Source organism: Vulpes vulpes, chromosome 14 (genome assembly GCF_048418805.1).
Source record: "Vulpes vulpes isolate BD-2025 chromosome 14, VulVul3, whole genome shotgun sequence".
Lineage (NCBI taxonomy): Eukaryota > Metazoa > Chordata > Mammalia > Carnivora > Canidae > Vulpes > Vulpes vulpes.
In genome coordinates this window covers 31,068,338-31,093,108 of record NC_132793.1, presented here as the reverse complement: position 1 = coordinate 31,093,108, position 24,771 = coordinate 31,068,338, and the positions used below count along the sequence as shown (strand labels likewise).

The 24,771-nt window shown below is 41.7% G+C and overlaps 1 protein-coding gene across 24 annotated transcripts in view; it reads left to right on the top strand.

Moving 5' to 3' along the window:
- Nucleotides 1-24,771, top strand: part of SLC23A2 (solute carrier family 23 member 2) — a 135,197-nt gene that overhangs the window by 27,804 nt on the left and 82,622 nt on the right. For 10 of the 24 annotated variants that reach the window (XM_072736310.1, XM_072736307.1, XM_072736304.1 and 7 more), the window contains exon 2: nt 1,714-1,840. The exons of 2 other annotated variants lie outside the window; for them this stretch is intronic. The gene's annotated coding sequence lies outside the window, so the exon portion shown is untranslated. Of the gene's footprint in view, nt 1-1,713; nt 1,841-15,962; nt 16,249-24,771 lie in introns of those variants that run through there. 12 more of the 24 variants (XM_072736305.1, XM_072736313.1, XM_072736322.1 and 9 more) reach the window with 4 other exon arrangements.

Here is a 24,771-nt window from a genome sequence, read left to right as displayed (position 1 = left end):
CAGTGAGCTCTGGTAGCTCTGTGAGTATGGGTACCTATTTGCTCACCAGCCTTGGAGCTGTTGGTGGCCTTGTGGACCCCACTTCTTTTTTTTTTTAATTTTTAATTTTTATTTATTTTTAAAAAATATTTTATTTATTCATGAGAGACACAGAGACGGGGGGGGGGGGGGGGGGCAGAGACACAGGCAGAGGGAGAAGCAGGCTCCATGCAGGGAGCCCGACGTGGGACTTGACCCCGGGACTCCAGGATCACACCCTGGACCGAAGGCAGGTGCCAAACCGCTGAGCCACCCAGAGATCCCCTCTTTTTTTTTTTTTTTTTTTTTTTAAGATTTTATTTATTCATGAGAGAGAGCGAGAGGCAGAGACACAGGCAGAGGGAGAAGCAGGCTCCATGCAGGAGCCCGATGTGGGACTCCATCCTGGGTCTCCTGGATCACGCCCTGGGCGGAGGGCAATGCTAAACCTCTAAGCCCCCTGGGCTGCACGTGGATCCCACTTCTAATCACCAAATAATGTTAACCTTAAAAATAGGTCATTATACCAGCAAAAATGAATTAATTTGGGGTATTGAACTATGGCCAAACCATAGGCAAGTCCAACAAAAGAGACGAAGGTTATTTTATGGAGAAGGAAAAAGTTGCGAGGGGTGGCTTTGAAGCAAAACCTATTGGAGGAGAATACTAGTTCAGGGTGATGGTAAATTGTCATTGGCTGAATTGGCAAGGGTAGCAGATTTCTTGTAGGAGCTGCAGTGTACATCTTTCCTGTTGGGGACTTATCATTGATTCTTTCCTATTGAGATTTTTCTGTTGTGCTCTATAATAGACAGTTCTTCCTGTAATTGACTGAGTGGTACTGGCTCCCCCTTCTAGTCTCTGCTGCTTTCTTCCCCACTCCACATTAGGTTTCCGTTTATTAATTTTAACAGGTACTGGAGTGCCTGGGTGGCTCAGTCTTTTGAGCATCTAACTCTTGGTTTCGCCTCAGGTCATGATCTCAGGGTTGTGGAATCGAGCCCTGCTTGGGCTCTCTGTGCTTGGTAGATTTGGCTTGTCCCTCCTCCTTTGCTTCTCCCCTGCTCTTTGAGCTCACTTGCTTTCTCAAATACATAAATACATACATACATAAATATTATCTTCAAAAAAACTTTAAGAGATGCTTAGTACAGTGCCTGGCACATAGTGAGCACTAGAGAATTATGTAAAAAAATTTTTTAGGGGATCCCTGGGTGGCTCAGCGGTTTAGCACCTGCCTTTGGCCCAGGGCATGATACTGGAGTCCCGGGATCGAGTCCCGCATTGGGCTTCCTCCATGGAGCCTGCCGCACCCACCCCCCCATGAATAAACAAAATCTTAAAAAATTTTTTAATATATTAAGATCTTATGCTAGGGAGTATGGAGTTTGAAAATTATCAAGGAGGAAACGCCAACTAAGTACGTAATTGCTGTTTCCAGGCATTCTAAAATACCATTTTACAAAGCATTCAGTGCAAATTAAGAGTCAATTTTGAAGGGAATGAATGAAGTTCCCATTTGTGATCCTGCCCAGGAGCTGGCTGGGGCCTCCTAGATGCTCCTCAAGAATGAAGGCATAACAGAGCAAGTTCTGGGATTGGGCACAGCTGAGTGAGAAGTAGACTCCATTCATGTGGAGAGCCTTCTGGTAGGTTTATTATTACTGTTTTTATTTACCATCTGTTTTTCTTCAGCTAGGTCTTGACTCTGCTAACCGGGACCCCCCTGTGGTTTCAAGCTTGGACCTCAGCAGCACGAGGAAATGTAGCTCAGCGGATTGTAACGGAAAGCATATGGACAGGTCCACGGCCCAGCATTTAGGTGCGTCTGAAACCCAGCCTTTTTTGTTCTGCATTTTGTGATGGAGTTGTGCTGACAGCCTTTTAGTGTTAGAATTCATTTGTGCTTGACCTTGCCCTTTGCACATGTCACGAACAGTCTGAATGCAATCCTGGGAATAATTAATTGTTCCATTAATGCTAATGATAAGGTAATGGACTGCTTTAGGCCAAATTCCTTGTAAGCAGATTACAGTAGAAAATAGGCAAAGTCTTGCCACTTAGGGGTAGTGATAAGGTAGGAAGTAAATATTTTCCTTTTCCTTTTTATGCTTTTGACATTATCAGTAAAAATTAGAGTACCTATTGCCAGTTGAGGCTCCTTGTCTGGGTCCCAGGTCTGAACCCTGGGGGTTAAGATTAAAGACCTCTTCCCTCTTTTTCAAGCATTCTGCAGTTTAAGTAGTGAGATTATCACATTGCATTCCTCCCTTCCCCCATCCCAAAGCTTGAGGGGCATTTTGGTTATTTTATTGTATTTTTTATTTTTTTAAAAGGTGGGTAGGTAGGTAATCCTTTATTATTATTATTATTTTTTAAAGATTTTACTTATTCAGAGAGAGAGAGAGAGAGAGAGAGAGAGAGAGGCAGAGACACAGGCAGAGGGAGAAGCAGGCTCCATGCAGGGAGCCTGATGTGGGACTTGATTCCGGGTCTCCAGGATCACACCCTAGGCTGCAGGCAGCGCTAAACCGCTGCACCAAAATAACCATTTTGGTTATTTTAAATTTTTTGCTGTTACAAATAATACTGCAGTGAAGTTTCTTATACTTATTTTAGGGAGAATACCCATAAGTAAATTTCTAGCAATAAAATTGTTGGGTACAGTGTTTAAGTTTTTTTTTTTTTTTTTTTTTTTAAGATTTTATTTGAGAAAGTGAGTTCGCATGAGAGCACAAGCAGAGGGGAGGGATAGAGGGAGAAGCAGGCTATCCTTGGAACAGGGAACCTGATTTGGGACTCTATCCTAGGACCCTGGGATCATGACCTGAGCCCAAGGCAGATGCTTAACCAATTGAGGCACCTAGGTGCCCAGTTTTTAGTTTTAAAATTATGACATATTGTCCTGTAGGGAAGCGGCAAGAATTTATACTCCTACTAATAAAGTCTCTCAAACAGGTTGTCTTGTCAAAACTAAATTTATTCAGTATAGTGGGTGTAGAATGTTATGTCAGTGGTACTTTTATTTATTTACTTTTAGTTTACATTAAAATTTACAGTTAGAGTTTTCACAGATGCTTAAAGGGGATCATTTTTAAAAGTTTTTTTTTTTTTTTTTTAAAGATTTTATTTATTTGACAGGGAACATAAGCAGGGGGAATAGCAGGCAGAGTGAGGGGGAGAAGCAGGCTTCCTGCTGAGCAGGGAGCTGGATGTGGGGTTTCATCCTAGTATCCTGGGATCATGACCTGAGCCGAAGGCAGATACTTAACTGACTGAGCCACCCAGGCACTTCTTAAAATTTTTTTTTCATTTTCATTTTTTTTTTTTAAAGGTTTAATTTATTCATGAGAGAGAGAGGGAGAGGCAGGCTCCATGCAGGACTCGATCCCGGGACTCCAGGATCACACCCTGGGCCGAAGGCAGACACTAAACCACTGAGCCACTCAGGGATCCCCCTTTTTCCATTTTCTAGTAGAAAGTCTGTACTTGCTATTTAAAACAAACAGGAAATTCCAAGAATTTAGGAGGAAGATTCTTGATCCTACCACCTAATGACTTCACCGTGAACATTTGTGGATTTCCCTCACTTTTTGTTTTCTATGCAGTTTTTTTTCTTAAGCCGGTATCATTATATTTAATACATTCTTAAAAGTAATGTTTATTAACCATGAGGAAGGTGAGGGGAAGACTGTTCTGTCTTTGGATACTTGCAAATACATGGTCTCTCAGGTCTTAAGAGTTTGTTACTGTCTTTCTATTTCAGTCCACACATCCCTTTCTCTGCTCTATTTGTGCATAGAGCTTCTGTTTGTGCATAGAGCTTCTGTCTCAAATCTCTGGCCTTCAGTGGGCTCTTGTCAAGTGTTAATGCCACTCCCAGCTCAAGTTCAGCATGTCCAAAAACTTTGTTCATTACTTACCTTGTCAGGCCCCTTTCCTTATTTAAAGGAGATACTCTTGTTCTTTTTTTTAGAAGTCCTCTTTGAAACCAAATCCCCCCCCCCCCTTTCAGATCTCTCCCTTTGTCTCTTCTACCATCCGAGTTGCCAAGATCCTCATACTTGGGTTAACACAGTAGCTTCTTAACTTTCCATCTTGAAATTTTTTTTAGCATAGACTCTTTCTGTTTTCCTCACCTGCCCAAAAACTCATGTTTCATAAAGCTGTGTTTCATTAATGTTGGATTTTTGAGACTCCTTTGACCCTGCAAGGTGTTTTTGTCTTCCACCTCCTCTCGTGTGCTGTGGCTAAGCTGTTTGCATGGCCTAGAGATTCCCCATACTTGGTTTCCATGGTGGCCTACCGCTCAGGACTCTCTCTCCTCCAAGGCTGACATCCAAACTCCACTTTCCCAAATTAATTTATGACTATTTCTGGCCCTTGTGAGTTCCTTTCTCCCAATTGTGCATGCACAGTTTAATAATTATCATTTCTCTCAAATTCACTTACTGTCCCAGTCCACTGAGATGGCAGGTGGCTTTACGTGTAATCCATTTCCATCAATGCTGGGATTTGTGGCGGCTCACGAAACTAGCCAAATGGTTGGTTCCCCCCCCCCCCCCCCTTTTTTTTTCCTCTACAGGTCCTAAATATTTAGCTTACAAAGCTGGGAAAAGCAAAGGCTTGCTTGGTTAGTATGTTATCGAGAGCATACACGTGATAGTTCACTGTCTGGGCATTCATAGCTGAGAACAGTGCCAGGAGCCTGTAGACTATGTGGCCGGTTCTGATTCAGGCACATTTTATAAGTTGATCCATAGACGTGGAAGGATTCAGATAGAAACTGGATTAAAGACTAGGAGCTGTGCGGAACCTTGTTTTATTGGTGGCTGACTTCCGAGAGGCTGTGTGTGGTAATTCTGGTGTTTTTGGTTTACAGACTGTGCTGTTGACATCAGTGCCCCACATTCTCATAACTAAACATGTTATATAAAATTTATTGTTGATAGTTTGATTGGTAGCAACAAGAGAATTAAATATTTACTGGAAAAAGCGGGTACTTTCAAAAACCTATGTAAACACTGATGATGATCAGGGAGCTTGCATAAGAAGGTAAGGAAGGAAGACGGTTACTATGGAACAGTTACTATGAAGGGACTCCAAGCATATTAGAAGAGTGTTGGCCTTTTCAGTGGGGTGTGTTATAAAATCAATGTGTTAGTGTTGAATTAAGACCAACTGTTGATAAATTGCCTAAGTCCTTGGCTGGCTTTCTCTTTGGTATGGAAAAATCTAATCAATAAATTTGTCCCATTCCTTCTAATGATAATTAAAAAAAAAAACAGGTATTATTTGGCTTTAGGTTTGCCATATAAAGTCAGAACTTGCAACTCAGTAGTTACAAGGGCCCTCTGGTTTTGAGCCCTTTGGATGGACCCTGTTAGTTTTATTTTACTTTTTTTTAAGATTTTATTTATTCATAGAGACACACACACACACACACACACACACACAGAGAGAGAGAGAGAGAAAGAGAGATTGAGGCAGAGACACAGGCAGAGGGAGAAGCAGACTCCATGCAGAGAGCCCGATGTGGGACTGGATCCAGGGTCTCCAGGATCACACCCTGGGCTGCAGGTGGCGCTAAACCGTTGGACCACTGGGGCTGCCCTGACCCTGTTAGTTTTATTTAGGTTTCTTGTGCTGGTTCTGAGCTTGCAGACTCCCCCTGCCCTGGCTCCCCATAGGACCTTTCAGCTAGCCTTGTTGTTAGCAAGTGGATTTACTCTTTGGCCTTTCTCACATCTGGCTCCCTCCCTCTTTCCAGTGCTGTGAGTGTGAGAAATTAGGTTATTTAGGTTTTGGCACCTGCTCTCCTCCATCAGAGTGCATGCTGCAGAGCTGATAGTGTAGCATAGTAATATAGGGTTTGTTCTGATGTCTGAGCTAGGAAACACAGCCATGCCTGTGTTACGTGTATATGCGCTTTGTAAAACCTAAGTATTGGAACATACTCTTGTGATGGAGTCTGATCACAATTACCGTGGTTGTGTACTTGCATAATTTTTCTCTTTTCCTGGTATCTTCTTTCTTTAGACCAGTGCTGTTCAATACAGTTACAATGGAAGTCACATATGTGATTTTCCAGTAGGTATATTAAATGAAGTAAAAAGGGGGTACAACTAATTTTAGTAATGTATTTTATAACATAATATATGAAAAGATTATAATTTCTTTTTTTTTTTAAATTTTTATTTATTTATGATAGAGAGAGAGAGAGGCAGAGACACAGGCAGAGGGAGAAGCAGGCTCCATGCACTGGGAGCCCGACGTGGGATTCGATCCCGGGTCTCCAGGATCGCGCCCTGGGCCAAAGGCAGGCACCAAACCGCTGCGCCACCCAGGGATCCCCAAAAGATTATAATTTCACGATTAATTATACGATTATAATTTCGTATAAAATTATTGATAGAGATATTTTTCTTTTTTCCTCCATAGTAAGTCTTTGGAGTTTCATGTGTATTTTACATGTAGCAGCACATCTCCTTTGGACTGACCACATTTCAAGTGCTCAGTAGTCATGTAGGGCTGTTGGCTCTTGCACTGGGTGGCACAGCTCAAGGCCCACATTGTTGTTCTGCACCACTAAATAATATGTTTTCAACTTGTAAGCTTTTGGATTTTGGGGTATTTCATAACATAAGCCACTGCATAATAGCATGTAATTATAATAGTTCATGGGCTGCCTAATAGAATGTACTCATTGTCAAATGATGCTTCTTTCAGCTTCCCTTTCTCATTTTTTTTTCCTGTCAAATTGAGAGATTTCCTGTTGGCTGGAAAATGCTTCTGAACTAGTTCTATAAGTAAATTGATTGATAGGCAGTATTTCTAGATAATTTCATTTATTCCCTGGCTTGAGAAGAAAAAAAATTTCAATGTATTTTAAATTTATATATTTTTTTGTATGTATAAATATTTATTTATTTATTTGTTTATTTATTTATTTATTTATTTATTTATGATAGTCACAGAGAGAGAGAGAGGCAGAGACATAGGCAGAGGGAGAAGCAGGCTCCATGCACCGGGAGCCTGACGTGGGATTTGATCCCGGGTCTCCAGTATCGCAACTTGGGCCAAAGGCAGGTGCTAAACCGCTGCGCCACCCAGGGATCCCTGTATATATAAATTTTTTAAACTAGTTTTTTTTTTTTTTTTTTTTTTTTTACTAGTTTTCTATTTTACCCAAGAGCCACAAATGTTTTGTAGCTTACAATTTTTACATATGATTGATTTTAATGAATTAATATGTATACATTAAAATTTATTTATTAAAAAATTTTTATTCATGAGAGACACAGAAAGAAAGGCAGAGACATAGGCAGAGGGAGAAGCAGGCTCCCTGTGGGGAACCAGATGTGGGATTCAATCCCAGGACCCCGGGATCAGGACCTGAGCCAAAGGCAGATGTTCAACCACTGAGCCACCCAGGGGCTCCTACAGGATCTTTTCTGGGAGTTTTACTTCCAGTTACTTCAGCTCTCCTGAACCTTGCCCTCTCCCACACAACACTTGTGGAATCTCTGCACACATCCTGTGCTTCCTAGGTCTCACTTGTTCTGTACTGTTTCTCCTCAGGCACTCTGGTGCCTTCTGGTTTCCTCTTCCCTTCCTCACCTTTTTTACCAGCTGTGGATGCCACAGGGAGTCATGTGATTACCCACTTACTGGCATCTTGGTTTCTTCACTGAACTGTCTGGGTGATTTACCAGCCTTCCGCAGTAGCACAGTTCTGCTATTTCAGTTTTTCCACAGTTTTTGTCCTGGTTACCCTCTGCTTGGAGAGAAACCAGGTATCAAAGTGACTTTCTCCATCACCCATTTACAAGTTCTGGGCTCAGCCCAGACCCTTGATTCTTTTTTTTTTTCTTCTTTTTTCTCCTTATGTGAATCTTTTCACTCTTCTTTTCTTCAGTGTCATCCTCTCTCCTCTTCACCATGACTTCCACTTCTTCATTAAGAAAACAAGTTACCAGGTAGATGTTCCCTCAACTTCTGCCCTCCTCCCTCATTAAGCATTGAGAAACAGTGACTATTTGTGTACACCTCTGCCCACTTTGTTCCACAGAGGATGTGAGGCAACCCCACAGGTGGTCTGTGTGGAACTGTTGTAACAGATCCTAGAAGTTTTCCTACCAGGGTCACAGGAGAACTGCTTCCTGGTCCCAGTGGCATCGTTAGGACTTCTGATCCCTGGTTTATGGAGACATGTTTGTATTTTCACAGAAAGTGGGGTCTTAGAAGTGGCACAACCCTCGGGCTGTGGCAGGTTTAATGCCCTCTTGAGATGACAGAGCCCATCTGGGGCACAGTCAGGGCTGGAAACTCCATCACCTCTTTTGTGGCCTTGCCTTATCTTAAATGAAAATACTTCAGATAGATATTTTTCCCCTGGGAGGGAGGTGGGATTGGAGGTGACAAGGAACTGAAATTTATTTGTAATTAAAGAAAAATAGATAGTGGATCTACATGGAACAAAGTCTAAGAGCTTCTGAGGACAGACCAAGCAATTGTCTCCTTCCTGTCTGATTGCAGATCCCCTCTCTGCAGGCAAGTACTTGTACCAGGTTTTATGTGTGTGTTCTGTGTATTCTTTTGGTAAGAGTTTGTTCTTTAATAGTGAAATTTCACATGTAAAGAAAATGAATGAATGAACACTCAGAGGCCACATACTCAGATTTAATAAATCTAAACATGCTGGTGTCTTTGTCTGTCTTTCTTTTAAATATTTTTTTTTATTTTTTTATTTATTTATGATAGTCACAGAGAGAGAGAGAGAGAGAGGCAGAGACATAGGCAGAGGAAGAAGCAGGCTCCATGCACCGGGAGCCCGACGTGGGATTCGATCCCAGGTCTCCAGGATCGCGCCCTGGGCCAAAGGCAGGCGCCAAACGGCTGCACCACCTAGGGATCCCTGTCTGTCTTTCTTTTAAAGGAAATAAAAACATTTTAGATAATCTGTTCTTTGCTAGTGTCCTCTCCTTCCCTTCTCTAGCAGAGGTAACTCTGCATTTATATTTTTACTTTTTTGGGGGGGAGGGTAGAGGGGAGGGAGAGGAAAGAGTATCTCATACAGGCTCCACACCTAGTGCAGAGCCCAATATGTGGGGCCCAGTCTCCCGACCCTGAGATCATGACCTGAGCTGAAATCAAGGGTCACATGCTCAACTGACTGAGCCACCCAGGCTCCTCTTGTATTTTTACTTTTGTATTACATGTTTATATACCCATAAACCCACATTCAGTGTTGACTGCATGATTTAAAACCTTAAGATATCTCATGTGGCATGTGCTCTTCAGCCTGCTTGCTCATTCAGGAATGTCGTAAGGCATGTTGACCCAAGGGGCTAGATAGAGTTAATTCATTTCAATTGTTCTTTTTTTATTCTATTTAAGCATCAGAACTTATATATTCTGGGATGCCTGGGTGGCTCAGCGGTTAAGTATCTGCCTTCAGCTCAGGGCATGATCCTGGAGACCCGGGATCGAGTCCTACCGGGCTCCCTGCATGGAGCCTACTTCTCCCTCTGCCTGTGTCTGCCTCTCTGTGTCTGTCATGAATAAATAAATAAAATCTTAAAATAATAATAGTATTAAAAAAGGTATGGCTCAGGCATTTCTAATATAACCAAATGTGAAACAGAAGCTTTTTTTCTCTGACATAACCTGGCTCCTTTTTTCTTACTGTTTCACCATTGTTAACATACTGATTTATTAATATGGCTCAAGATGTTTTCTTGCGGCCAGTTGGGAGGAGAGGACATACTTCCACTCACATCCCATGGGCCAGAACATAGTTGTGTGGCCACATCTAGCTGCAGGGGAGGCTGTGAAATGTTGCCTCAATTTCATTGGTTGTGCCCAGCCTAAAATCAAGAGTTTTTATAAAAACAGTAATTGAGTGAGGGAGGACTCTTGGAAATATATAGTGGTCTCTGACACTTCTGATAAAATATAGAAGCAGTCACACAAAATAATGCATAGTTGGAAATAAGTTGTATATGAAATGCATTTTATTTCTTTTTACTTTTCTGTTTCAAATTATTCAAAATATTTTTTTGAAACAAAGTTTTGTATTTACCAATTATTTTACCAAGTGTCAATTCAACATTGTAACACTAGGGGGTGGTGTTAGGCAGTGCATTTGCTGTTTGTGTTTCTAGAACTATTTTTTTCTCCCAGGTTGGGCTCATTATAGAATCAGAGCAGTTTTTGTCCAGTTGATAATCCTAAACTTTCTTTGTTGTCTTACTCAGTTTTTCAACATTTTTCAACATTGAAATGTCAATGTGTAACGTTTATTTGGAAAGATAGAAATAAGCACATATAAGAATGTTTCTCAAAAGTTTAGATTTTGTTTTTAAAAGGAAAACATAAACTGGATATTGCATTAATCAAATTATATATTTTCAAATGCTTAATTATTTCTTGGGACGCCTGGGTGGCTCAGCAGTTGAGTGTCTGCCTTTGGCTCAGGGCGTGACCCTGGGATACAGTATCGAGTCCTGCATCAGACTCCCTGCATGGAACCTGCTTCTCCCTCTGCCTGTGTCTCTGCATCTCTCTCTGTGTCTCTCATGAATAGCCTTTAAAATAATTATTTCTGAAGAGTTCAACATTTTTTTTTGTCTTAAGTTTAGCCTTTTAGTTGGCTTGCATCATTTTTTTGGTCCTAAATTTACCAACTTTATAGGTACTAAGATTTGAGCTACTTTTTTTTTTTTTTTTTTAAAGATTTTATTTATTTATTCATGAGAAACAGACCGAGAGGTAGAGACACAGGTAGAGGGAGAAGCAGGCTACAAACCAAACCGGGAGCCTGACATGGGACTTGACCCCGGGTCTCTAGGATCATGCCCTGGGCCAGAGACGGTGCTAAACCACTGAGCCATGCGGGCTGCCCGATTTGAGCTACTTCTAATTTGTCTCTTAATATAATGGGTGAGGCATAAAATGTAGAAAACCAGATGAACACAAAAAAGAAATACTCAGAATTCTGCTTTATAGAAATGACCACTGTAAAGAAATTGGTGTATTGCCATATACTTTCCTAGTATACTTGTCCGTGTATGTATACAATACTTTACAAAGAGGGGGGTTTATATATGAGTTAATGGTAGTGCTAAGGATTTTTTTTCTGTGTTCATTTAGTAACTACCTACTTTTCTGAAGTGTCTTATTCTAGATTTTTTAAAAATAAATTTAGTATTTTATTTTTTTATTTTTTAAAGATTTATTTTTATTTACGAGAGAGAGAGAGAGAGAGAGTGGCAGAGACACAGGCAGAGGGAGAAGCAGGCTCCATGCCGGGAGCCCGATGCGGGACTCGATCCCGGGTCTCCAGGATCGCGCCCTGGGCCAAAGGCAGGCGCGAAACCGCTGAGCCGCCCAGGGATCCCCTTATTCCAGATTTTTAAACTGATTTTCTGAGACCCATTACCTATGAATAATTATTTTCTTTTTCCAATATCAGAACTTTAAAACCTTTTTCCAATATTAGAGCTTTAAAACGCAGTAGTTAGGATAATTGTATTTTTTAAAAATATGTTATTTATTTATTTATATATTTATTTATTTATTTATTTATTTATTTATTTATTTATTTATTTAATTTATTTATTTATTACACCCAGAGAGAGGCAGAGTCCTAGGCAGAGGGAGAAGCAGGCTCCCTGCGGGGAGCCGGATAGGGGACTAGATCCCTGGACCCTGGGATCACGTCCTGAGCAAAGGGCAGACACTCAACCACTGAGCCAACCAAGCACCCCTGTTAGGACAGTCTTCTATACTGGAGGCTGTGAGACTCCTGTTCCTGGCTTTATGGGTACTCTGTGGGGTATTTCAGGGTAAGTATCTCATTGGTTATGTCATGAGATGGGGATGCTTTTTGAGCACCTTTTTTCCTTCTTTGTTGAATATGCTGAGTTTTATTTGAAAATTGATGCTGAGTTTTATCCCATGCCTTTTTGGTTTCTTCCTTTTACTTAGTTGTAGTACTAGCTTTCCCCTCCCTTTTCTTTGTCAAGTTTGTGATCAGGATGATGCTAAATTTCTAAAATGGTTAATTGGCCTCCCCCCCCCCCCCCCCCCCCTTCTGCAGTGCTCTGGAGCTGAGTAGCTTAGGAAGTTCCTATTTCTTAGTGCTTGGAGACATTTGCCTGGGAGGCTACCAGGGTCCATGTATTTTTGAGTAGAAGGTTTCTATCTTGCCTTGGCCTTGGGAGGCTTGTTTAAGAACCTTCTTGGATGTATTTATATTAATTTACTTTTTTTTTCTTGCCAATTTTTCTGTCTTTCTCTAATTTCTTATGTTTTCTTTAGGGTACTTTTATTACTCATTCTTTATTGTTGTAAGGGTGTTTTTACAGTTTCAGTTTCATCAGTTATTTGGGAGAAAGTTGAAGATTTTGAAGTTGTTGTGACTTTGTTGTTTAATCCTTTTGACATTATGGTCAGGCAGTGAGAAATAAATGCTCCTTTTCTTGGGGGCTGAACTTTTCATTTGGCATGATGACCAGTTTTAACAAATGTTCTGGAACCAATGAAAATAAAGCTCTGTGGGGTGCACAGTTTGGTACCTATTATGTTAGTTTTTATTTGTTATATTGGTCACATTTCCTAATCAATAAAAAATAAAGCCCACATGGAGATTGCGCCTGTGTCCCTGTCCCTTGACCCTTCTGCCCCCATCTTCTTGGAAACAGGTACGTTTATGAACTCGTGGTCCTTTCTTCCATATTGTTAGCCAGTGTGGACTTTATTTCAGTGAAATACTGTTTGGAACATAAAAACTGGCATAAGATTTCTGGTTTTTTATTTTAGCAATGTAAAGTTAGCCTTTTTCTCCCCCCATTTTATACTTCCTGGCATGATTTCATAGTGTCTGATATTTAAAAAAATGAGGCAGCATTAATGTTGCTTTATTCTTGTGTCACTTTAAGGTGTACATTTGGGCATTGTCATTTATATTGATACATACTTTGCATTTAAGTCATATTTAGTTTGTGTTTTAGTTTGTAATGTTCCCATTTTTTTTTAAAGATTTTATTTATTTATTCATGAGAGACACACAGAGAGGCAGAGACATAGGCAGAAGGAGAAGCAGGCTCCCTGCAGGGAGCCCAATAGGGGACTTGTTCCCTGGACCCTGGGATCGCTCCTTGAGCCCAAGGCAGATGCTCAACCATTGAGCCACCTAGGTGTCTTTCTGTTTCAGATTTTAATAGTGGTTTCCTTTAAGTAAAAAACACTTTTTAAAAGCTATCCAAAACATAAAAACCCCATTTCTCCAGTATTTATCCCTAAGATCCATTGGTATTTTAAAAGTCCTGCATGTTTGGGAGATAAGTTTAAGCATTATCTTATTGCCTATCTTCAGTCTTTAATAATGTCATCTTGCTCGACCTGCTTTATTAATTACATTTCCACATAACCTAGCATATTCTTGGAGAATAATTTGACCTATGCATTTTGTTTCATAATCAGGTTTATCTTCATTATTTAGTTTCGTCCTGACCTTGATGGTTTTGTTTGGCATATGTGAATAGTACCTCTGTATTTTAGGGACCTTTCTGAATTTTATATAGTTGGAAGAATAACCTTAACCTGTCCCTCCCCTTTCTGAGCCCCTGCACATCTGAGGTGGCATTTTTTGACTTTCCCACATGAAGGGTAGCTTTTCTGGATATAAATTCTTCGGGAAAACCTTTTTTTCAGTTCTGTCTTCATTTTCTATCGATTTCTGGCATTTTTATGCTGCCTTGGAAAATCCTGGGGTTCATCTTAATTATTGCTACTACTTAACCCAAATACTTTCTCCTTCTTCCTGGGTGTTTCTACAACTTTTTCTTCCTGTAGCTAAATTAGTTTGCCAGAGTGTGTCCAAGAACAGGTTTCTTCTCTCTGATTTTTGAATCTGGCTTACCTTTGTAATCTCTCTACTCAGATTTTTAATAGAGAATAAAAACCTTCTATTTTGATATCTTTTTATATCTTGAAGCCTGTTCCATTCGTTTTTTTTATGAAACCGTCTTATTGAGATAGATTTCACATGCCACAGAGTTCGCTCCTGTTTAACCTGCACAGAGCAGCAGCTTCCAGGGAATCAGAGACTTGTGTAACCGTCACTGTCAAGTTTGGAACATTTTCTTCATCCCATAAAGAAATGCCAAATTCATTAATAGTCACCTCCATTTCTGTACCCCATCTCCACCCCAGGCCCAGGCAACCACCAATCCACCTTCTGTTTCTGGATTTGCCGAGTCTGGACATTTCATGTGAACGGAGTCCTGCTACATGACTGGCTTCTTTGTTCTTTTTTTCTTTTTCTTTTTTTTAAAAGATTTTATTCATTCATGACAGAGAGAGAGAGAGAGAGAGAGAGAGAGAGAGGCAGAGACACAGGCAGAGGGAGAGAAGCAGGCTCCATGCAGGGATCCCGGGTCTCCAGCATCACACCCCAGGCTGAAGGCAGGCGCTAAACTGCTGAGCCACTGGGGCTGCCCTTCTTTGTTTTTTTTTTAAATCTAGTCAAGGAGCACTAATTTTCCATGTCTTGTATTTGCTGTTTGCTTTTGTCCGTCCACACTTCTCATCTGTGAACTGTTACGGCCTTTCTAGACTTTTCCTTGTCTCTCCGTGTTTCTCCGACTTGTCCTCCTTCACCTGCTTGTTTTCTGCTTTTTCCTTTGGTTTTCACTTCTCATTGTTGCTTCTTCACCACCCTGAGCTTGTCATCTCTTGGTCTGTGTCCATTTCCTTCACATAATTGTGTGATCCCATTTCCCTTTTTTAAAAATAGCAACTGTTTTTTTAATTCCTTTTTGTTCCAAATTGAAATTTTCTTCTGAGTCCTGCAGTTTAACCTTTTTGAGGTTAAGAGTCTTCACAGAACAGCCTGGGAATGATTATTATGTTCAGGATATGGAGACTGGATTATTTTGCCCACAGGCCGCATACTGGGTCCTTCTTTTCACTCACTTTGGAAGTTAAGGGGCCTTCTGGTCTATCTACCTGGGCATGTAGACCCGAGGTGTTGGCTGTGTCATATGTGACCCGGGCCCTAGGAACTTCTGTGACGAAGGTCCTGCTCCAGAACTGTTAAGGCTCTTGGCTCCCAGCCTTCTCCCCACTCCCACTGCAGCTTCTACTCCAGTCAGGTGGCACCTTTCTCTTGTGCCCACCACTGACTTCCCCTAAGATGATTCACGAGTGAGTAACCATCAGAGCTGCTGTTGTCCAGGCTGTCTTGTCTCTCCCTCTGCCTTTCTCATGTCTTCCAGGGTGTACTGTGCTGCTGGTGGGAACCCCTTCCTGCCTGAGCCATGTGGTCCCTGTGTGATGTTGGGGAAATAGAGGCAGGTTCTGGCCCTCTCACCATATCCCAGGGGCGCAGGTGCCCACCGCCCGGGTTTCTGGCAGGCCCTGGCCTGGAGCCAAGACTAAGAAAGACAAAAGTATGATGACAGGTGTGGCTTCTTCCCTCCTGTCGGTACTAGATTGTCAGTGTGTTTGCTCTCTTGCTTGTGTCTGCAGGCCCTTCCACTCCTCACTGGGGCCTCGGCAGTGGGGACCTGCACATCAGATGCCACACGCATCGCAACCCGCCTTCAGCGGTTGACTCTCAATATTGCAGTTAGTTGTTGCTTTTCTTACCATTTCAATGAAGAGATTGTGCTTTGAGATGTCTTTTTAATCTTTGAAAGTCTTTGAGCTTTGAAAACAATTGCTTTGGGGCCCCTACCCCAGTTGGGGAAATGAGAAATTACCAGGAAGTAAGAATTAATCGCTCCTTTCACTGAGCTTGAACACAGTTTGAGTGGACTTGTTCATCTGAACTGGAGTGTTTGGAAAGATAGGTTTTAATTTCCCTTATTTGTGTGGGTTTGAGAAATGTAATCCCAGCAACTGCTTGGTTTCCACAATAGAATATCCACCCGGCCACATAGAAACCTGCTCTGGATCGATGGTGAGCAGGCCATACCAGAAGCATGTAGTAACCGTTTGTAACCAGGTGGTGGCTGTTGTGTAATGTCTGACTAGGTGGTATGGTTATACAATTTTGGCGAGTCTGTGTGGGTTATAAAAGCCGAAATTCCTTCAGCACCTGAAACGGCTCATGCTGAGCATCAGGACGATCCGGCTCAGCACGGGTGCCTGCACAGAATTGGTGGGTTGGACACTGATTAACGAGTATTTTTGTGGAGAGGGTAAGATTTCTCTTTTCAGGTAAGACCATTTCTTGGTCCGTTAGCTCTGCTTTGGGGAATTAGTGTCTGTGTCTGTCTGTGTGTGCATCTGGGCCGGGTGTTTGCGTCTGCGGCCACATACCTTATCACTGTGTGTGCTCCTGTCTGTGGTTGAGTGGCTGGTTTTGTGCACATACGTGGCTATGTCTACGGGTGTCTCTGTGGGTGCGTGAGGAGCCCGTGACTCAAGTTTGCCCAGCTGAGTTACCAGAAAGTCTCCAAAGTCTGAGTTCTCTAGACTGTCAATATTTAAAAAAACAAACATTAGCATTTATGCAACTCTTAGAATTAGAAGGCAGTGCCCTTCATTAAACATGTGAGAGAGTGACCTTAAAACCTGATCTGCAGCAGTTGAAATGTCAGATGCTATGCTTTCACGTGCTCGTTTACCTTATTTTCTGAGTGAGGTCCAGTCCTGGGCCATCCAAGATTTTATGTGCTCTTTTATGCAGATTTTTAGGGCCTCAAGGAAAAGTAAGGAACACAGATTAAACTTCATGGAGAGCGGGAGTCTCTTATAGCTGAATACATCAATTTTTTAATCCTTTAAGGTTTGGGGATTATGAAAATGTTAGGTTCAGATGCTAAAGAAAGCTGTGCATCTGTGGCATAGGATTCTAAGTGACTGTAGTCTCTGTATTGAATGGATATGTTTTTTGTTTTTTTTTTTTTTAAATTGTTTTTAAATTTAAGTACTCTCTACACCCAGCGCGGGGCTCAGACTCCCCACCCGGAAATCAAGAGCGCTCACTCTTCCGACTGAGTCAGTCAGGTGCCCCTAAATGGCTGTTTTTGTTTTTGTTTTTTTTTTTAATGAATTAGGAAGAACATGTTCCTTTGCAGGGGAAAAAAACCCACAACCCAACTATATAACCTACTCCCAGGCATAAGATGTTTATTGACCGTCAGGAAACAGGCTCCCGTTTATCGAAGGTCAGGGAGAGCCTATTTGGATCACCGAGTACTTGGGGTTAACTTGGAGAAGAATTACAGTGTCCCAGCCCCAGGTAATTGCAGGGCAGTTGAGGCAAACCCATTATTCAGTCATCAGGTAATCCATCAGGGTAGGTGAAATTTCAGAGCGTGCTTTTCCTTATCTTGGGAAAGCGTATGAGGGAGGAGGAGGAGGAACTCTTGGGAAAGCAGGGGTTGGTGAGGAGGAAAAAAGATGTCACAGAAGAGATTTGTAGATGGAACAGATGACAGGTAGTGGAGAGGACTTAAGGAAGTGTGCTGCAAAACCCAGCAAGAATAAGTTAAGAAATGAAGGAACAATGGATGGAGTTTGACCTCTGTCTGCAGGTGAGAGAAGGAAATTTGGCTTTGGCACCGAGGACAGGAAGAACTGATAAGAACATTCCAAAGAGGAATGGTATGGTCTAAAGAGTAGTTCATGGTGAGGGCTGATAACTACAGGGAGCTTGAGGTGATGGAGTGAACTATCATTTGGAATGCTGCTGCAGGCACCTGTGCGCCCCCCCCCCCCCCCGCAGAGGCAGCAGGGCAGAGTAGTGAGAGGTGACTCCATGCTCTCCCAAGGCTTCCCCTGAGAAACAGGAGGCACGAATCCCCAGTTGTGCTGGAAAGGGAAGATGGAGCGGGAGCTGGAACAGTGCCAAGGGGTGCTCAGGGTTAGCAGGGGCCAGCCATCCCTGGAAGTTACCTGACCACGCAGGTTTGTTTTTGTACTGGGAAAGGGGCGGGGAGATAACAAATGACAAAGATCATTTGGAGGTGTGCAAGAGGAGGAAGCTTTCCTTGCATTCCTCAATAGCACCGGGGGTTTTTTTCAGCCTCGTCCAAAATGACCTCCGTTCATCTTTGGGCCCTGTTCTGTTAGTCTCTAAGGGAATTGAGAGCAGATATCACGCTCTCAGAATGGTTGTTGTGGCTGCCACTCGCACTTGGCTGTTGTCCAAGGGAAAAATCAGCCTCTCTGCTTCAGTTTTCTTAGTGGTGTGACATGTGATTAAGAATAGCTCTTCCCAGCATTGTTGCAAGGGTTAAGTGAAATCCTGTTTGTGTCTTGGATAGGATAGGCAGTCAGTTAAATCTGAATGTGTTTTTATCTTGTCATTAAAATTGCATATAAAATTAGCTTTCCAATGGCCCCCAAAATGATTAATACATTTAAGATAGTCTTTGTGAAAACACTATTGGTACAAAAATGGGATGTAAAGCATACAATAGGAATAAATGTAGTAAAACCAACCTTGGGATACCTGGGTAGCTCAATGATTGTCTGCCGTCAGCTCAGGGTGTGATTCTAGGGTCCTGGGATCAAGTCCCACATTGGGCTCCTTGCAGGGAACCTGCTTCTCCCTCTGCCTATGTCTCTGCCCCTCTCTGGGTGTGTCTCATGAATAAATAAATAAAATCTTGAAAAATTCTGGACTCTGTTTGAATTTTCTCAAATATACTTCTGTATTTTGATTTTGGCCTATAAGCTCTACCTTTTGCTCCATTACCTCCCCTTCTCCCCTCACTTGTCCAGGGCACATGCTTTCCCTGAATGAATATGGAGGGTGAGGATTAGGTTTTGTTTCAGATGTATCACTTACTGGCCCTGAAAATAAGTTTTCTTTAGATATTTGAATGCCTTCTGTGTGGTAGACACTGCCCCTGTCCCTATTCCTGCGTGGCCTGGGAGCTGGCCCAAGCCATGTGTTTAGAGGGACAGCTAACCCAGGAATGCTTCTTGGAGGAGGGAGGGGACTTCTTGAGCTTCATCCTGGGAACTGCAGGTTCATGTGGTCCATGTGGATGGTACCTGGGGCAGGAGAGTCATGGTTAGGATAATGAATCTTAAAATCTTGTCATAGTTTGGGGAAGAAACTTCTGCTGGATGAGATCAGCTCCAGAGGTGGCTGTATAGCATCTAGTACCTACAGCATTAGGTCAGAAACATGAAGATCAGTATGGATTTTAAAGTCCCCAAACCAGTGAAACGAGCTGCTTTGACCTTTTACTGTATGCTTGACTCTGTCTTCCCCTAGCTGAGCAGTCAGTGAGTCAGCATCTTGCCCTCTGGGTCCCATGACCATTGCTTTTCATGGCTCAGCTTGTATGTGAACTGACATCAGCAGAATAGCCCCTCTCTGACTGGATTTAAGTGCTCTCTTAGGATTTAGAGTTTAGTTTGGGTCTAGAGCTTACTCTGTACTAGGGCAGTTTGGGCCCTGTCTCCAAAAGAGATGGAAGGGGTCTTCTGCAGGCAGGGAGTATTCTTTAACATCTTCTGTTTTACCAATTTGTGAATTTTATGCTCCTTAAAATATTTGCTTTAAGTTAGGAATGATCCTCCCTCACCCCTCGACTTTCCAGGAGGATTTGCCGTGTCTACCCGGTGTTCCTGCAACCCACCCTTGCGGCCCCCTACTTCATTTCCAGGTGATACCCAAGTGGTCCAGATGCCTTTTCTTCCACCTTCAGAGTGGGGTGGTTGACATGGGGTGCCTCACGGGCCCTGGGGGGTGTGACCTCAAAAGTGCTGCTCCTCCTGGGGTGTCCTTAGCAGGTGTGTTTTTAAGAGGGAACCTGGCAGTGAACTCTGGTCTCTCATTCAGAAACCCAAGTTTTTTTTATCTGGCTGCTTTGAAGCTTTTCTTTCTCTCAAGAGAAAAGTTGACAAATCAAGACTGTGACAGAAGACTGACAGCTTGTTGGGTGGCATTGGAGATTTTTTTGATTGCAGTCATTGAGGTGGTTCAGTGTCAGGCTCTGGCAGATGTTAAAGAGAAGCCACTTGGAGGCCACAATTTTGGATACCCTCTACCCATGTAGCAAGGAGATATGATGATACTTTATTATCAGTGTTCTTATCTTGCACCATTTGAACAGACTTTTTCTTTTTTTTTTTTTCTTTGAACAGACTTTTTCTATGGGTATGTTACTTGAAGCCCAGCAAATAACCTGATCTAAATCGGGTACCTGGGGGACACCTGGGGTGGCTCAGTGGTTGAGCATCTGCCTTTGGCTCAGGGGGTAATCCTGGGATTCCAGGATCAAGTCCCACACTGGGTTCCCATGGAGAGCCTGCTTCCCCCTCGGCTTGAACTCTGCCCTTTTCTCTGTGCCTCTCATAAATAAATAAATAATCTTTAAAAATAATAAATTGGGTACCTGGAATATGCCTTTTTTGTCACTGGGTAGGGCTTTGGTTACATCAGTGACTTTTAGGCTTGTTTTTGTTGTTGGTTTTTAACTGAGCCACAGTAAGGTATTTTACCTTGAAACTAGATAGCCTTATCTTGTGAGGTGTACTCTGAAGTTTCTTGTCCTGTTAAATATCATTGTCTTAAAATTCTGGTTGAGATCCACTAGGTGGATATCATAGCCCGCTGCTAGTGGGTAGTAAATTGCAGTTTGAAAAATAAGAGCAAAAGTTGGAAGTGTTTTGGAAAGGCTGTAGGAGGATTTTTTCCCCCTCTGTTACACCCCATGACACTGTAACTGTCATCACAAGATCAAATAATCACCACCACTTACAGGTTCATTCATTGTTGCCTAAAGGAAATAATAATAAGTAGGATGAATGTCAGAATCGTAAACTTTCTAAAGCAAGACCCTATATATTCGGCAACCACTCAAGTCCTTTCATTTAAAGGGAGTTGAGCATGTGTAAATTGAGGTTATGTGTTCCAATAATCTTTTTTTGTCTTGGATTAAAAGCATTTAGGTCAAATGTTAGCATTTAACAATTTAATGGAGCAGTCACAGTTCAACTATAATCCTCTAATGATGGGATTTAAGCAGAGAGAGAGCCTCGGATTGGCTTTTAAAATGTGCTTTATCATTGAACCTGGCCAGCCCTGAAAGCTCTTGTTTGTACCTTGGTAGGAACCAAACTACAACGTGGCAAGTTGAGATTTTGAGTTTCTTTATCCTAAAGTTTTCCTTGTTAGTCATATTCTCAGCTGTCTGGATAGGTTTCTGCAGGCAGAGAAATTACCCCATCCCACGTTACCCATACAAAGGTGGGGGTGATCTGAGAATCACTAGCATCAGATGTTTGTGTGTTTGTTAAATTTATTTTTAATTTAATTTTTAAAAAATATTTTATTTATTCATGAGAGACACAGAAAAAGGCAGAGACACAGACAGGGCTCCTCCCTGCAAGGAGCCCGATGGGAGACTCAATTCCATTCCGGACCCTGGGACCACACACCCTGAGCCGAAGGCAGATGCTCAACTGCTGAGCCACTCAGGCATCCCTAGAAGCTTGGGAGTATAAAGATGAGTTGTACACAAGGAAGATTCTACTCTTCGGGAGGATTCTTAGTGGTTAGTTCATTCAGCTATTGAGTGCCTTGGACTAGGAACTGCTAAATGCTGAGAGGAAGACACGTTTTCTTTAGGATTTGGTTTTACCTCCAAGAAACACGAAAAGGCTTGGTTAGAAAATTCCAGGAGCAGTTCAGCCTTTAAATTCCATTTGGATAGTACCATCATTTAAAAAAAAATTTTTTTTTTTTAAAGATTTTTATTTATTCATGAGAGACACAGAGAGAGAGAGAGAGAGAGAGAGAAGCAGAGTCACAGGCAGAGGGAGAAGCAGGCTCCATGAAGGGAGCCTGACGTGGGACTAGATCCCGGGTCTCCAGGATTACACCCTGGAGCTGAAAGCAGATGCTAAACTGCTGCGCCACTGAGGCTGCCCAGTACCATCATTTTTCTAAATCAGGTAGCCATGGTAAGCCACAGTAGGGAGTTGACCCATGCCTGGACAGCAGAGAAATGGCCAGATAAAAAAAATTAAGTGCAGAAGATATGATGACTGGCTGAATAGTTGATCAAAGAAGTACTAATTCAAAGCTGTTACTCTGCATTTGTTCGTGATTATTGGTGGCTGGCAAGCTGGTGGTTCAATCCCTAGGGAATTGGAAGTTTACTAAAGACTTGAATATTTTACTTCCCTACTTGCTCATAGCAGAATTTGCTAAATTACTGTTTTTCTGCTCTGACAGGCGTAGATTTATTTTGAGGTTGAAAAAAGTTATTTTTTAGGAGACTGTAATGATTTCCTGCTTGCTTTAAGGTGGTGATTCTTAACCCTGGCCCCAGGGGAGCTTTATAAACCGAATGCTCAGGCTCCATAGGCCTATTCGCCGTTCTGTGGGTAGGGGACCCCAACATATAGTATTTTTAAAATTCATAAGTGGTTCCAACATGGAATCACAGTGGAGGACAGTTTCTTTGGGGGCAGCCTTGGTTATGGGTACACCTTTCAGTGTTAGTCTCCGCCCCCCTGCTTCCCAGCTAAGTGTAATTTATAGAACTTTAGCTTTTCTCCGTTTCTTTTCTGACAAGTTATTTTACAACTTGAAATCTAAGAACTTTATTCCATGTGACTTGTCACTCTAAGCCTGTGTCCTGACCACTCAACAGAAAGGAACAAACTGTTTTGTGTGGTCTTGTTATGAGGAACTGACCACGTTTCTGGATTTGATTCTGAACAGAGTGATGGAACCAGTTGCTGATGTGGGCATCATCAAGCTCTTCAGGGAAATAGAGGGGCAAACTTTTCACTGTTAAGTGTCTCTATTTTCTGAAGTTCTTTTACTTAAGTCTTTTGCCCCTAATCAGCATTTTCGTTGACCTTTTGGTGTGTGTATGTATGTATTTACACTTAACACACACACAGTGGTTTAGGTTAGTGCTCTATATAACCTTTCATCACTGTATGAATTGCCTTTAATTCTTTTCACTCATTGCCTGATTTTTAAAAATTGGTATTTTTTATTGTAAGAACATTCAGCCTAAGATCTACCCTCTTAACATCTTTTTTTTTTCCTCTTAACATCTTTAAATGTACAATACTGTATTGTTAACTGAACAGTGTTGTATAGCAGATCCCTAGAACTTACCTTTCTTTTTTTTTTTTAATTTTATTTATTTATTCATGAGAGACATACATAGAGAGGCAGAGACACAGGCAGAGGGAGAAGCAGGCTCCATGCGGGAGCCTGATGTGGGACTCCATCCTGGAACTCCAGGATCACACCCTGAGCCCAAGGCAGGCGCTTAACTGCTGAGCCACCCAGGTGCTTAACTGCCGAGCCACCCAGGCGTCCCTAGAACTTACCTTTCACAATAAACTTTGTACCTCTTGAATAGCACCTCCCTCCCAAGTCCCTGGCAACCACCATTGTATTCTCCGTTTCTGTGAGTTTGACTATCTTAGATACCTCCTATAGATGGAATCATGCCCTCTTTGTCCTTCTATGACTGGCTTATTTTACTTAGCATAGTGTTGTACATACTTTCTGTACCTAAGATAGGGTGAACATCTTTTCATGTCAATAAATATTTCTACGTCATCTTTTTAATGTCTACATGGTATTCCTTTGTGGGAACATACCATAATTTTGCCATTCAGTTCCCTAGTGTTGAGTATTAGATTTTTTGTGACTTTTGGTCTTATTAATAATGTTAACATGCACAATTTTGGAACTAAATCTTTGTGTCCTAATTAACAAGTATTAATATATCTATTAACAAATACTAGAAACGAACATGAGTATATCTCTTCTGATATGTATAACCAAATTGCCTCTCATTATCAGCAGACTTATTTTTCGTTAGGTGTGTGTGTGTTTTTGTATTTGTTTACTATCTTACAAATAAGCACATTAAAAACAAACCACATAGGGGTGCCTAGGTGGCTCAGTTGGTTAAGCATCAGCCTTCGGCTTAGGTCATGATTGCAGGGCCCTGAGATGCAGCCCCACTTTGGGCTCCCTGCTCAGTGGGGAGTCTGCTTCTCCCTCTCCCTCTGTGCCCCCGCACTTGTGGTGCTGTGTGTGCGTACTCTCTCTCTCAAATACATAAATTAAAAAAAAAAAAAGCCACGTAAGTTAAAAAAAAAAAAAAAAGTACCTCATTTTATTGTACATTTCATTTGATTTTGAACAAGGTTGGAACATTTATCTTGCTGTTTGTATTTGAGAGGGATTAAAGATTAGAAGCTCATATATTTTGCCCTTTTTTATTTTAAGGACTTTTGTTTCCTCTTTATTGATTTTTAAGAGCTCTTCAAATACTAAAGATATGAACACATGATCTTATATAGGGTATATTTTGCTTTTTAACTTTGTGTGATTTTTCTCCATACAGAAATCTAAAAAATTATATTGTCTAAACAGCCTCTGTCTCATTTTCATCTTTAATGACATGCTAAGAAGGGAGTCCTCCACCCTTACGTTATATAACCATTAGTGGCCCGCCCTTCCTTTCTTCCATTCGTCTTTTTTTTTTTTTTTTTTTGGTGTGTGTGCTGACCTTAGGACTTAGTTTTTCTGCATTTTATTACCTAGTAATGAGCTGGTTGTTTTGGCATGTTGTATTGAAAAATCCATACTTTGCCTTATGATTTGAAGTGCCTCCATATCATATATTTCTTGGTTTTGGAGGTTTCTCTTGCTTATTTGTTTTTGTGAACTCTTCTGTTTATTACAACTTTATTAGAGTTTCTTTCTGATAGAACACATGTTTATTTTTTCAG